General features: G+C 45.4%; 1 protein-coding gene across 1 annotated transcript in view; it reads left to right on the top strand.

Moving 5' to 3' along the window:
* Positions 1-683: 683 nt before the first annotated feature.
* Positions 684-13,508, top strand: part of RTKN (rhotekin) — a 37,716-nt gene continuing 24,891 nt past the window's right edge. Inside the window, exon 1 of the mRNA XM_058667724.1 lies at positions 684-702. The gene's annotated coding sequence lies outside the window, so the exon portion shown is untranslated. The remainder of the gene's footprint in view (positions 703-13,508) is intronic.

A 13,508-nucleotide genomic window follows, 5' to 3' on the forward strand; every position in this document is an offset into this window, starting at 1 on the left:
GGTCGGGGTTCGGCGGGGCGGAGCGGGGCGGGGGGGACGCCCCGCTGCGGAGGGCCTCCCCGTTACCATAACAACGGCACCGCCCCATCCTTCCCACCCGCAGTCTGGAATCTCCGGGGCACAAAGGACCTTTCCGAAGAAGGCCCGGATGGCTCGATCGACCCGCGCTTACCCGGCTCCGGCGCCTCCATTACCCCAGAGGTGCTTCCGCGCCGCCACAGCTTACTCATGGGGTCCTGTAAGGCAAGGGGAGGGGAAAGGCCCGGGACATAGGTAGACATGCCGTTTCCGCCCCGCGGAAGAACGGATGTCAGCAAAAGAACCGGCCACTTCCGGTGCGCGGCAACCATGTTTGTGAGGGGCGTGCCTGACAGCTAAAACGCTCCCCTGAGAAACAACAGCAATTAGGGAAGAACGTTCCGGGCGCCTGCCGAAAGTCACAGTTCCCCAGGGCTCGGCCGCTCAGAAGCCGGCGCACACGCACACGCACACGCACGCGCACCGGCCGTCCTCCCCGCGCTGGGCCCACCTCAGGCTGGGGTCCACGGCCGTCCCCGGACCGGGGCGAGCAGGCCGCCACCTCCACCCCTGGGAACCCGAAACGAGCGGTGCTGCCGGCAGAACGACAAAAACGCCCAGCAGCGGCCAGGGCAGGAAGACCAAGGCTGACGATAGTTCTGGAATCCGGAATTCTCTTCAGGAGTGAGTGATGGCAGAACGCCACCTTGTCAGGATTTAAATCCCAGCCAAGTGTTCTAATGGGACCCCGAAATAGCCTTGCTACGCTTGTACTGTAGGAAGCTGCGGAAGACTCAGGGCTTCAGAAGGTTATCCCTACCATTGCCACGGGTTAGCTGGGAAGTGTTTCGGAAAGCACCCTGTAGTACCTGCTGAATTTTGTAAAGAAAAAAATAGTGTTTTATTTAATTAACACACACACACACAGAAGCCAAATTTGTGTTTGCTGACAAAAAACGTTGCAGGTTTCAAAGTAATACCTCCCATTTTAAAAGGCTATTGTGTACATAAGAAAAAAGGAATGCAGTGATGGGCTTCAGGAGGTGACGTTAGGGAATTTTCACAATCTAGAACTGTAATGCATTTCCCCCTAACCCACTGTGTATCACATTAAGTTATTTGTATTTGAAAGGTAGATTTATGGAGAGAGAGAGAGATCTTCCATCCGCTGGTCCACTCTGCAAATGGCTGCTGCAGCTGGGGCAGAGCCAATCTGAAGCCAGGAACCCTAGGTACAGAGACCCAACTACTTTCTTTTTTTTTTTTTTTTTTTTTTTTTATTGCAAAGTCAGATATACAGAGAGGAGAAGAGACAGAGAGGAAGATCTTCCCTCTGAGGAGTCACTCCCCAAGTGACCATAATGGCCACAGCTGAGCCAATCAGAAGCTAGGATCCAGGAACTTCTCCTCCAGGTCTCCCACATGGGTGCAGGGTCCCAAGACTTTGGGCCATCCTCAACTACATTCCCAGGCCACAAGCAGGGAGCTGAATGGAAAGTGGAGCTGCCCGGATTAGAACTGGCGCCCACATGAGATCCTGTGCTTTCAGGGTGAGGACTTTATCTGCTAGGCCACGCTGCTGGGCCCCCAAGTACTTTCTAATGATGAGCTTAGCGCTGGCCATTGTGGCCAGTTGAGGACTGAACCAGTGGATGGAAGACCTCTCTCTCTCTCTCTCTCTCTCCTCTCTGTAAATCTGCCTTTCCAATAAGAATAAATACATATTTTTTAAAGACTTACTTTATTTTTATTACAAAGTCAGATATACAGGGAGGAGGAGAGATAGAGAGGAAGATCTTCCAGCTGATGATTTACTCTCCAAATGACCTCAACGGCCGGTGTTGCGCTGATCTGAAGCCAGGAGCCAGGAGCTTCTTCTGGGTCTCCCATGCAGGTGCAGGATCCTAAGGCTTTGGGCCGTCCTCCACTGCTTTCCCAGGCCACAAGCAGGGAGCTGGATGGAAAGTGGGGCTGCCAGGATTAGAACTGGCGCCCATATGGGATCCTGGCACATTCAAACCGAGGACTTTAGCAGCTAGGCCACCACGGCAGGCCCAAAAAAATAAATATTTTAAAAACAAAAAGACTTGCACCACGTATCAAGATATATGAGATGGTTGACTGAACAAAGTAACATTGGTAAACTGTTTGCTGTCCTGCAGTGATGGACTTATTGCACAGAGCCTGAAAATAACACGTGTGGATTACCGGCTTGGTGAGATAGCCAAAGTTTATTAATGGCATCAGACTTTTATGGACTGAGAGTCACATAGGATAGGGAAGGATGCATGAACAATCAACTCAATAAAGGCAACGAAACTCATGAAGCTTCCTTGAATTGCACAGATAGCCTAAATCAGATGGAATGGCACAGAAACGGTGAAAGGATTATCATTGAATCAGACTATAAGTCCATCATATATAACAGCTGAATACAAGTTTAACATCGAGTTTTCTATGTAGTTATATCTTGTTTAGTATTAACAGTTTTGAATTGAGCAAAGTTTTTTTGGGAAAATCTTCAAGTAAGATTTTATGGAACTTCATGCACTTTAGGATAATCAAAATAGTTTTATAATTCTAACAAGCCATATATTAACAATTGAAGAATAGAAAAGTTTTAGCAGGTGAGCAGAGAGATCCCCAATAACTTAGCAGGTGAGGAAGAACTGAACTCTACATTCTACCCAGTGAAATCTAGGAAAAGCCAGATAGGAAGCTTGACCAGTAAATACAAGCTGAGCGACTATAGGCTAGCTGGCTTTTTTCCTGGCTGTTCCAAACTTTATATATTAGTCTCTCTCTGTCTGAAAAGCCAAATAGGGGGCCCGGCGGCGTGGCCTAGTGGCTAAAGTCCTCGCCTTGAAAGCCCCGGGGTCCCATATGGGCGCCGGTTCTAATCCCGGCAGCTCCACTTCCCATCCAGCTCCCTGCTTGTGGCCTGGGAAAGCAGTTGAGGATGGCCCAATGCATTGGGACACTGCACCCACGTGGGAGACCCAAAAGAGGTTCCAGGTTCCCGGCTTCGGATCAGCGCGCACTGGCCTGTTGCGGCTCACTTGGGGAGTGAATCATGAGCTGGAAGATCTTCCTCTCTGCTGTCTCTCCTCCTCTGTGTATATCTGGCTGTAATAAAATGAATAAATCTTAAAAAAAAAAAAAAAAGGAAAAGCCAAATAGGAAGCCTGATCAGTAAGGTACAGGATGAGTGATTATAGGCTAGCTGACTTTTTTTTATTAGTCTCTCTCTATCTGAACTAATTTTGGGGTTCCTGAGCGACCCTGATGGTCAGTGCAAGAGAGGACTGGGAGCCAAGCTGGAACTAAGTAAGGATCAGAAAAAGCTCCTCAGTCCAGGAGGAAATTTACAATCCTTTTATCTCTGAGAAGCACGCAGGGCTCCTGGCTGTTGTTCTGGTGTCACCAGACCCTGTGAGGAGGGTACTGGGCTTCTTTAATTCCATGTGGGAAATCCGATAGGAAATGACTGACCTCAGAGTTCTTCGCCTATCAAGGCACTGAAATTTCTTGTGATCCCTTTGGCAGTCAGGATTTGGTCCTTTGTGTCCATACTGATAATCCTTGAAATATCCGCTGCTTCTGCAGCAAAAGCACTTGGAGGCCTCCGGGGGACTCCAAGACTAGGATACAAACCTCCTCTTATCTTCCTGTTCCGCCCTGGGATCCACTCCTGCTCTGTACACAGGACCTTCTTTAAGAGGCTATCAGGATTGCTCTTGGATCCCACTGCAGTTTCTATACTTTTTTTAATGTCTAAGGCAGTTAAGAATCTGTTATCTATAAATCACCTATTACAATCTTAACAATTATACATTCATCAAACATTCTAAGAAGGTGGAAGATTTCTCTGCACTCCTGACCTGTTGTGGAATTAAAAGAATATTATAAACAAACCTGTTTGTTTTTGTTTGTTTGTTTTATTTATTTTTCAGTTCTTAGAGGCAGTTCCATTGGGGATTCCATCTTGTTCTCCTGGGGCAGTGTTGTATTCAAGGGAATTGTTGCACTTCTGAGGTCAGATGAGCCATAGGGAAACCCACAGTTTTTAGGATTCATCAGGAAATTCTAGAGACGAGAATAACCTTTTCCACAGGTTATTGGTGTTCCAGAATACCAATTGTTAGTAGTTTTATCTATACAGGAATCTGTAAAGTCTTACCAGTGAATGTAGAAAAATGTTTATCAGCAGGAATATTAATGTCTCCTTGAGGCAATTTTTTAAAATGATTTATTTTTATTGCAAAGTTAGCTATACAGAGAGGAGGAGAGACAGGAAGATCTTCCAGCTCATGATTCACTCCCCAAATGACTGCAATGGTTGAGCTCATCTAAAGCAGGAACCAGGAGCTCTTCCAGGTCTCCCATGTGGGTGTAGCATGCCAAGGCTTTGGGCCGTACTCCACTGCTTTCCCAGGCCACAAGCAGGGAGCTGGATGGGAAGTGGAGCAGCCAGGATTAGAACCGGCGCCCATATGGGATCCTGGTGCATTCAAGGCGAGGAACTTAGCTGCTAGGCCACTGTGCAGGGCCCAAAAGGCAAATTTTTAAAGTTGTGTCAAAAACATAAATAAAGTGTCTCTGGAGGGCATCCCACCCCTTTTTATTAATTAATTATTATTTTTAAACAATTGGGTTTATAAGGTGTGATGTGCACATTTAACAAGTATGAACCACCAGGTTGCTTACTCTCAGTAAAAAATATCAATGAAAACTATCAAAAGTCCGATGTCTGCTGTGAATTCAGAAACGAGCAAAGGTTAACAATTAGAAGTAAATTGTATATTAGAGAAAGTAATGAGAATCAAACTTGAGCACAAATGCATCAATGAATTAAAATATTTTAAAAAGAACCTATTAGAAATTTAAGTTGCATGAATCAAAGAAACCTCTGTTTGCAATCTTAGTTCAAGACAGATCAATAAATCAGTTTTGATAACAGTTTAAGATCTGATGCTCTACCAACTGAGCTATCCGGGCTGAATCAAAACCTTGAGAGAGAAAAAAAAAAGGTAATTACTGTGAAATATAGCTGTTAAACTTAAGACCTGTATTCCAGCTTCCTCAGCAATGTAAATTATTCCTAACAGACATGCAGTAACAAAACTGCAAACATTCACCTTATCCTGACATCATGCCATCACCCAAATACTCCTTAAAGCAAGAACATAACTTCTGTTAATTTTAAACAATGAGAACTCAGTGAGACAGAGAACATGTGAATAACATGCATTCACCACAACTGATTGGAATTTCATCCTCCAGGATTTATACCTGCAGGGTGAGGAGCACATATGGGGCATTGAGACAGTAGCAGTTTTAAGTCTGTACTTCTCTGCAGACACAAATTGAATAGGATATTATTGTTTTGTAAACCTCTGAATGTGTGGGACCTGGGGCTGGCCCCTCCAGGAATTTCCTAGTCACAGGCATGCTGGCCTCGTTGGCATGTAGGATATATTCTAGGAGAGTGACAGAAGTACCAGCACAGTACTTTTGAGTTAAAGGAAGCATTTTGCGTTGTTTTCTAAGGTGTCTGGCTTGCCACAATTAAAACATTTAGCCTTCATTTGTTTCTGAACAGCAAAGGTTTCTATCACTGCCAGAAGGGCACAATGTTTGAAAGTCCCTATGTTCCGGCAAGCTTTCAGGTAACCCACAAGATCTTCTGACTCTTTTATAGGGCTACTAGCTGCCTGACAGTCTTCATTGGCATTATCAACAGCTAGTTGCTGTAATAATAATTTCCTAGTGTCCTCTCCGCTAAATAGTTTTTTTCTATGGAATCAAACCGCATAAGCTTCTCTAGCCCCCTGTATGACTCTTGTATAACTGCCTGCAAATTCAGACCCAGTTTCAGTTTTCTTCCATGTCCACAGTGCTGCATCCCTGTATGGGTGAGCTCAGCTTGAGGTAGTTGTATTTTCTGCTCTGTAGTAATCCACTGCATCTCCAACCAACATAGAATAAATCAATTGTTCCCCCTCCAGGAAGTTGCCAACCTGATGCTCCTAAGGATCACAATTTTTCCTTAGCCATATCACTCCTACACATTTTCCACTGTAAATATTGAGAAGGAGAAAGCCCTATTTTTGCTATTACTTCAAAATCGTAAGGAGTCCAGTTTGCTCCCTGGTTCCAGCCTTTATATATTCCAACACATATGAAGAAGTGGGTCCAAAGGATGCACAAGCTTTTTTTTTTTTTTTTTTTTTTTAAAGATCTATTTTATTTTTATTACAAAGTCAGATATACTGAGAGGAGGAGAGATAGAGAGGAAGTGGAGCTGCCGGGATTAGAACCAGCGGCCATATGGGATCAAGGCGAGGACCTTAGCCACTAGGCCACACTGCCGAGCCCCACAAGCTTTCTTAAAAGCTGTTGTGATAGTGCTTGGCCTAGTGGCTAAGGTCCTCGCCTTGATCCCATGTGGCTGCTGGTTCTAATCCCGGCAGCTCCACTTCCTCTCTGTCTCTCCTCTTCTCAGTGTATCTGACTTTGTAATAAAAATAAAATAAATCTTAAAAAAAAAATACAGATCTATTTAAAAAAAAAAAAAAAAAGCTGTTGTGATATTAAAGTCTAGATTCTTGGACCCGGTGTGGTGACCTAGCTACTAAAGTCCTTGCCTTGAATGCACCAGGATCCCATATGGGCACCTGTTTTAATCCCAGCAGCCCCACTTCCCTTCCAACTCCCTGCTTAAGGCCTGGGAAAGCAGTGGAGGACGGCCCAAAGCCTTGGGACCCTGCACCCACATGGGAGACCTGGAAGAGGATCCTGGCTCCTGGCTTTGGATTGGCTCAGCTCCGGCCGTTGAGGTCATTTTGGGGAGTGAATCATGAGCTGGAAGATCTTCCTCTCTGTCTCTCCTCCTCTCTGTATACCTGACTTTGCAATAAAAATAGTAAGTTTAAAAAAAATCTAGATTCTCACATACAGGTTGATTATTTTCTTGGTTAAGTATGATTGGGAAAAGTGATCGTAACTCATGAGGTCTACGGGGAATATCAAACACTGGGACACGTCATTGACCAGATTTAAGAATTAGATGGCATGGGCTGATATTTAACTGTTATTTTATCCCATCCTCATTTACCTCACTAGAGGATTCAGAGAAATCATGGGACTTTAGCTTTAACATGGAAAGCTTTAGTTTCTTTTCTAGCCACGTTATAATGGCACCTCCCATTAGGGAAGTCTCTCCTGAGTTTTCTTTTTCTAATTTCCGCATCTGAAGAATAAGGCCTTTCTCTTTTAGATGTGTTGCGTGGCGCTTCCTGTTAGGAGGGTCTATCACATGTTCTTTTTCATCTTCCTCATCTGTAGCATGAGCTATTTTTTTCTAGCCGTGTTACAGCAGCTTTTCTTGTTAGGGGGACCTCTTAAGGGTTCCCTTTCTTTTTCTTCCTCATCTGTACTATAAGACATTTCCTTTTTAGTTACATTTTGGCAGTGTCTCCTGTTAGAGGAGTTTCTTGCAGGTTCCCCTTCTAAAATTATTTTAACAGCTTTAATTAAAGCCCATGTAATCCAAAAACTAACTTGAATATCTTCTATTCTTCTGGACTTTTCACCATTTTTCTGGGTAAAATTCTTAAATCCAGTTTCTAATGTCCCTTCATCTGGGGATCAAGGGTCACATTCACAAGAAACCTCTAAATAAGAACACAGTTACTGCCTAGTTACCTTTGCTCCACTTTTCACTAAAAATTTCTGCATAAGAGAGATAAAAGACTGTGCTCTACACTGGTTCTGGCCCATTTTCCCACTCACCTCTTTCTGTGAGGGTTTCCGCCGCGTTTTCTTTTCTTCATTCACTTCCCTGTTCAGGCGCCACTTGTTCGTTAGCCTGCAGGGATGGACTTGGTACACAGAACCTGAAAATAATATGCATGTTCTGCTGACTGATAGTCAATAGCCAAAGTTTATTAACAACATCAGACTTTTTAAAAAAGGGAGGAGGGGCTTGATCCATTTACATTTCAACAGCAAGGGACATTCTCTAAATACATAGCTTGTTCCTCTAGCAGGTCCTTTAACTAACCTATGAACCAGGAGGTTTCCTGTTCATTCATCTCCATATCAACTGCTCTTGGTGCCTTCAGGGGAGATTCAACTGGCTCTGTCTCCCACAGTAGCAGATTCTGAATGTCCTACAGTAAACAAAGAAAAAACTGACTGACAAATCATGAGTTGTTGGGCAGGGCAGGCGTTTGGCCCAGCAGCCAAGCCACTGCTTGGGGCAGGTGGGTTCCCATCCCACCTCCACCTCAGCTTCCTGCTAGTGCACACCTTGGGAGGCAGCAGGTGATGGTTGCTGCTGCCCATCATGGGAGATGCAGTGTCAGCTCCTGGCTTCAGGCAGCCCCAGTCATGTCTCCTGCAAGCATTTTGGAGACTACACCAGTGGACAGAAGTTCTCAGTCTATCTGTTTTTTTTTTTTTTTTAATTATTTATTATTTAACTTCATTAATTACATTGTATTATGTGACACAGTTACATAGATACTTGGGTTCTCCCCACCCCTCCCCAAACCCTCCCACCATGGTGGATTGTTTTTTGCTTTTTTGTTTTTGCTTTTCAAATACAAAAAAAAAAAAAAAAATCCAGTTATATATGGAAATTCATGATGAGATCTACACAGTCTAATGAGAATGATCGCAGGAATGAACTTTAAGCTTATTATCAAATCCCAGTTCCACCATTTAAGTGCGTTGCAACTTTGGGCACAAAGTTCTTTAGGCTTTCTCTCTCTCTCTCTCTCTTTTTAACATTTATTTGTTTTATTGGAAGGGCAGATTTACACAGAGAAGGAAAGTTGGCTTCTAGTTTAAATTCTAGCCTTATAAGGTGAAATAAAGTAGAATGTATGTCATGGGACTCTTTTTTTTTTTTAAGATTTATTTGTTTTTATTGCAAAGTCTGATATATAGAGAGAGGAGAGACAGAGAGGAAGATCATCTGTCTGATGATTCACTCCCGAAGTGACTGTAATGGCCAGAACTGAGCCAGTTTGAAGATAGGAGCCAGGAACTTTCTCCAGGTCTCTCATGGGAGTGCAGGGTCCCAAGGCATTGCGCCGTCTTTGATGGCTTTCTCAGGCTACAAGCAGGGAACTGGAAGAGAAGAGGAGCTGCTGGAATTAAAACCAGCATCCATATGGGATCCTGGTGCATTCAAGGCGAGGACTTTAGCCATTAGGCCACCACGCCAGACCTGTAACTCTGTTTTTCAAATTGAAGAAGAAAAAACGGGGGAGGGTTTGGGAAGGGGCCTGGCACGGTGGCCTAGCAGCTAAAGTCCTCACCTCGAACACACTGGGATCCCATATGAGCACCGGTTCTAATCCCAACGGCCCTGCATCCCATCCACTTCCCTGACTTTGCAATAAAAAAATAAAAACAAAAAAACTTATGAAACATAGTGAAGTCCTTAGGGTAACATCATTCCCTTAAAAGATGTTTCTTGCAAGTGATAATGATAATAAATAACTTCAAGATATGGGCACTAGGTTCTAATCCTGGCTGTTTCCCTTCTAATCCAGCTCCCTGCTTGTGGCCTGGGAAAGCAGTCAAGGACTGCCCAAAGCCTTGGGACCCTGCACCTGCCTGGGAGACCAGGAAGAGGCTCCTGACTTCGGGTTGGCTCAGCTCCAGCTGTTGCCCCTACATGGGGAGTTAACCAGTGGATGGAAGATCTTCTCTGTCTCTCCTCCGCTCTGTAAATCTGCCTTTCCAATAAAAATAAGTCAATCTTTTTTTAAAAGGAGGAAGATAATAATTTCAATTAAAAAAAGAGAGAATTGGAGAAGCAAGTAAGAAGAGATTAGTTTGTTTTTATCCAAAAGGAATTTGCAGTGTCTCTGGGAATACTCAGGTGGAACTAGAAAAGCTGAGAGAATACCGTACTGAGGTGAGTGGAGTTGTCATTTAGCACAACAGGGTCAGGGTTCCCAAAGGAAGAGCAAGTTGATGAAGAGGAAAAGGAAGGCCAGAACAAGTTTGACGGATCACCTGACCTGGATTGGCAGGCAGAGAGACCCGACAGGTTGAAAAAGTTTAGGAGATGCAGAGACCATGGGCAGGCCAGGGCTGTGGTCAGCATGCAGTCCTACACGGGGCAGTTGGGAAGGCAGGACTTGGGTGGCCAGGAGTTAATGTGAAGGTTCGTTGGCAGTTGCTCATGCGACCTTCGCAGCAGCTCCATAAGCAAGAAGCTGCTGTTCCCCGCTTAGAAATAAGGAAACCGAGGCTCCGAGAGGTTAGCTGTTCTGGCTGCAGTCACACAAGCAGGGCATGACAGAGCTAGCTTGGGACAGGGGCTTCCTGATCCCTGACCCTGTGGTGTTTCAGCTACATCCTGATGCCCAGCAAGCAGGAAATGGTGACAATGACATGAGGCTGTATTAGTTGTGTCTTGTTTTTAACGTTGCTTTGTTTGGTGTGGGAGCGATTTGAGCATGTTTGTAGGCTGAAAGGAATTCTCCCATCTGAAAGCATCCCTAGTTCTCTTTTTAAGAATTAATTTATTTGAAAATATTTCAGATTTACACAAAAACTGCAAGAGTGCAAAGAACTTCCATCCCTTAGGCCAAATTCTGTAGTTAGCATTTATTCATACTCATGCTTTTTTTTTTTTAAATGCATTCCAGTGTATGAAGTACATAGGAGTTGGTAACCTCAGGATGATCTCTTACACCTCACCTACCCCTTTATTTTATTTATTTATTTTTAAAGATTTATTTATTTTTATTAGACTCAGATATACAGAGAGGAGGAGAGACAGAGAGGAAGATCTTCCGTCCAATGATAGACTCCGCAAGTGAGCCCAATGGCCGGTACTGCGCTGATCCAAAGCCAGGAGCCAGGAACCTCCTCCAGGTCTCCCACACGGGTGCAGGATCCCAAGGCATCGGGCCGTCCTTGACTGCTTTCCCAGGCCACAAACAGGGAGCTGGATGGGAAGTGGAGCAGCCAGGATTAGAACAGGTGCCCATATGGGATCCCAGTGTGTTCGAGGTGAGGACTTTAGCAGCTAGGCCACACCACAGGGCACAATATTCATGCTTTTTTTAAAAAAAGATTTATTTTACTGCTTTTTAAAAAAGATTTATTTATTTTTATTGCAAAGTCCGATATACAGAGAGGAGGAGAGACAGAGAAGATCTTTCATCCTTTGAGTCACTCCCCAAATAACTGCAATGGCTGGAGCTGAGCCAATTTGAAGCCAGAAGTCCAGAGCTTCTTGCAGGTCTCCCACGCGGGTGCAGGATCCCAAAGTCTTGGACCATCCTCCACTGCAATCACAGGCCACAAGTAGGCAGCTGGATGGGAAGCAGGGCTGCCAGGACTAGAACCAGCGCCCATATGGGATTCTGGTGCAATCAAGGCAAGGACTTTAACCGCTACGCTATCATGCCAGGTCCTCTCATAATTCTTATATTAGGCCTCTTAATAGTGTCTTCCAATTCTTGAATAGTTTTTTTGTCCTGATCCAGCTCTGCTTCCAGCTTTTTGTTTGTTTCCTTCTGGTGACAGGAAATATCTTCCGATTCTGAGGTTCTTTCTTCTGCCTCTTTAATTCTGTTTTGGAGACTCTCCACTGTACTTTTAATTTGCTCCACTGTATTCTTTTTTTTTATTTTTTAAAGATTTTTATTTATTTATTACAAAGTCAGATATACAGAGAGGAGGAGAGACAGAGAGGAAGATCTTCCGTCTGATGTTTCACTCCCCAAGTGAGCCGCAACGGGCTGGTGCGCCGATCTGAAGCCGGGAACCAGGAACCTCTTCCAGGTCTCCCACGCGGGTGCAGGGTCCCAAAGCATTGGGCCGTCCTCGACTGCTTTCCCAGGCCACAAGCAGGGAGCTGGATGGGAAGTGGAGCTGCCAGGGTTAGAACCGGCGCCCATATGGGATCCCGGGGCTTTCAAGGTGAGGACTTTAGCCGCTAGGCCACGTCGACGGGCCCTCCACTGTATTTTTCATTTCTAATGTATCAGCTTTCATTTGATTCATTTCCAGTATGACATATTCCTTAAATTCCCTTAATGCCTGTTTTAAGTGCTTCTCGCTATTGATAAGAAGCTTTATAACAAGTGTTTTGAAGCAGCTCCTGACAGTGTGGCGGCTGTGAGGGATGCCCCTGCCAGGCTGGACCCAATGCTGAGGACTCAGGCCAAAGCCACTGCTGAAAGGCAGTGACTGAGTCCTTGGCTTTGGGCAGCCAGTGCACCAAATGGTGCCAGGCTCTGCCTGCTGGCCACACAGCAACGAACTCTGGGGTTTTTAGGATATGTAATTGCTGCCTAGGGATAAGCACAGTATTAGTGGATAAGGATAGTGTTAGTGTAGGTGAGAGATGAATTCTAGGTGATTCCCAGTAATGGGGTCATGAAACTTTCGAACAAGCGTGGGAACTGAGACCTAATGGTTTGGAGGGGAATGTCCATAAGATCTGTTTGGGCCAGATTGATTCACCAGCCCAATTAGCAATCCTGAGATGGGCTGTTAGCATAGAGCATCACTGCCACACACCAGTCCACACCAAAGCTATGGATGGAGGCCTGTCTAGCAGGGCTAGGTACCAATATCTGACTGGGTGGTGGAATAGTGGACTGGTCACACTTGGCAGGTCAAGACACTTATCAGCATGCAAGAGAACTCAAACCTGGGGTAAACTCTGTGGGGGAAGTGTGAGCCCAACCCTGTGGAAATACGAGTTCCGTTGGTTAGCTTGCGAGCTGTGGTGGTGATGGGCTGAGCTAGGTGTGACCATGGCACTTGCCATCACTTACAGGTAAAGGAACCAATAGCAGTCTGGGCAGGTCAAGGCAGCAGCACCCAAAGGTGCATCCTAAAATAGGATATGAGGTGGGCCGGGCTGCAACTGGAAGGGGGTGGACCGGGCAGGGCCAAGCAAACCCCAACTGACAAGAAAGAATAGAAACCAGGATGGAGCACACGTCATGCCAAACTAGGCTCTTATTCTGGTCTACATAAGCCAAGGATACTAGGCCACAGCATCGAAGGCAAAGGTTGAAACAGATGGGGGTCTTAGTCAATTGGGTCAAAATAACCACTGGTACGCGCGTGTAATCTAGGGCTGGGAATAGACTCAGTTGGGGAGCTATGAGAGTACACCCCTGCTGAGTTGAGATTTCCACGGGAGAGTGCAGGGGCTGGAGTGGGGGCTGCATTCTGGTCTGGTATGGCTGCAATCTCCCTTGGCACAAACATGAACTGGAGCTGGGCGCACCAAGCCGGGCTAGATGCCAGTACCATCTGATCCTCTGGAGAACCCGGGTAGATGTAGGACGGACTAGGCTGGGTCTCTGTCCCTACTGAGCCATGTGTGAGCAGTGTCTGGGTATGGATAAGCCTTGGCTGGGCTGAAACATCCAACATCAAGAACTGGAATGGATTGAAGGCCAGCAATGAGAGCTGACCCATGGAACCACCAGTATGCG

Source organism: Ochotona princeps, chromosome 8 (assembly GCF_030435755.1).
Source record: "Ochotona princeps isolate mOchPri1 chromosome 8, mOchPri1.hap1, whole genome shotgun sequence".
In the NCBI taxonomy this organism is placed as follows: Eukaryota; Metazoa; Chordata; class Mammalia; order Lagomorpha; family Ochotonidae; genus Ochotona; species Ochotona princeps.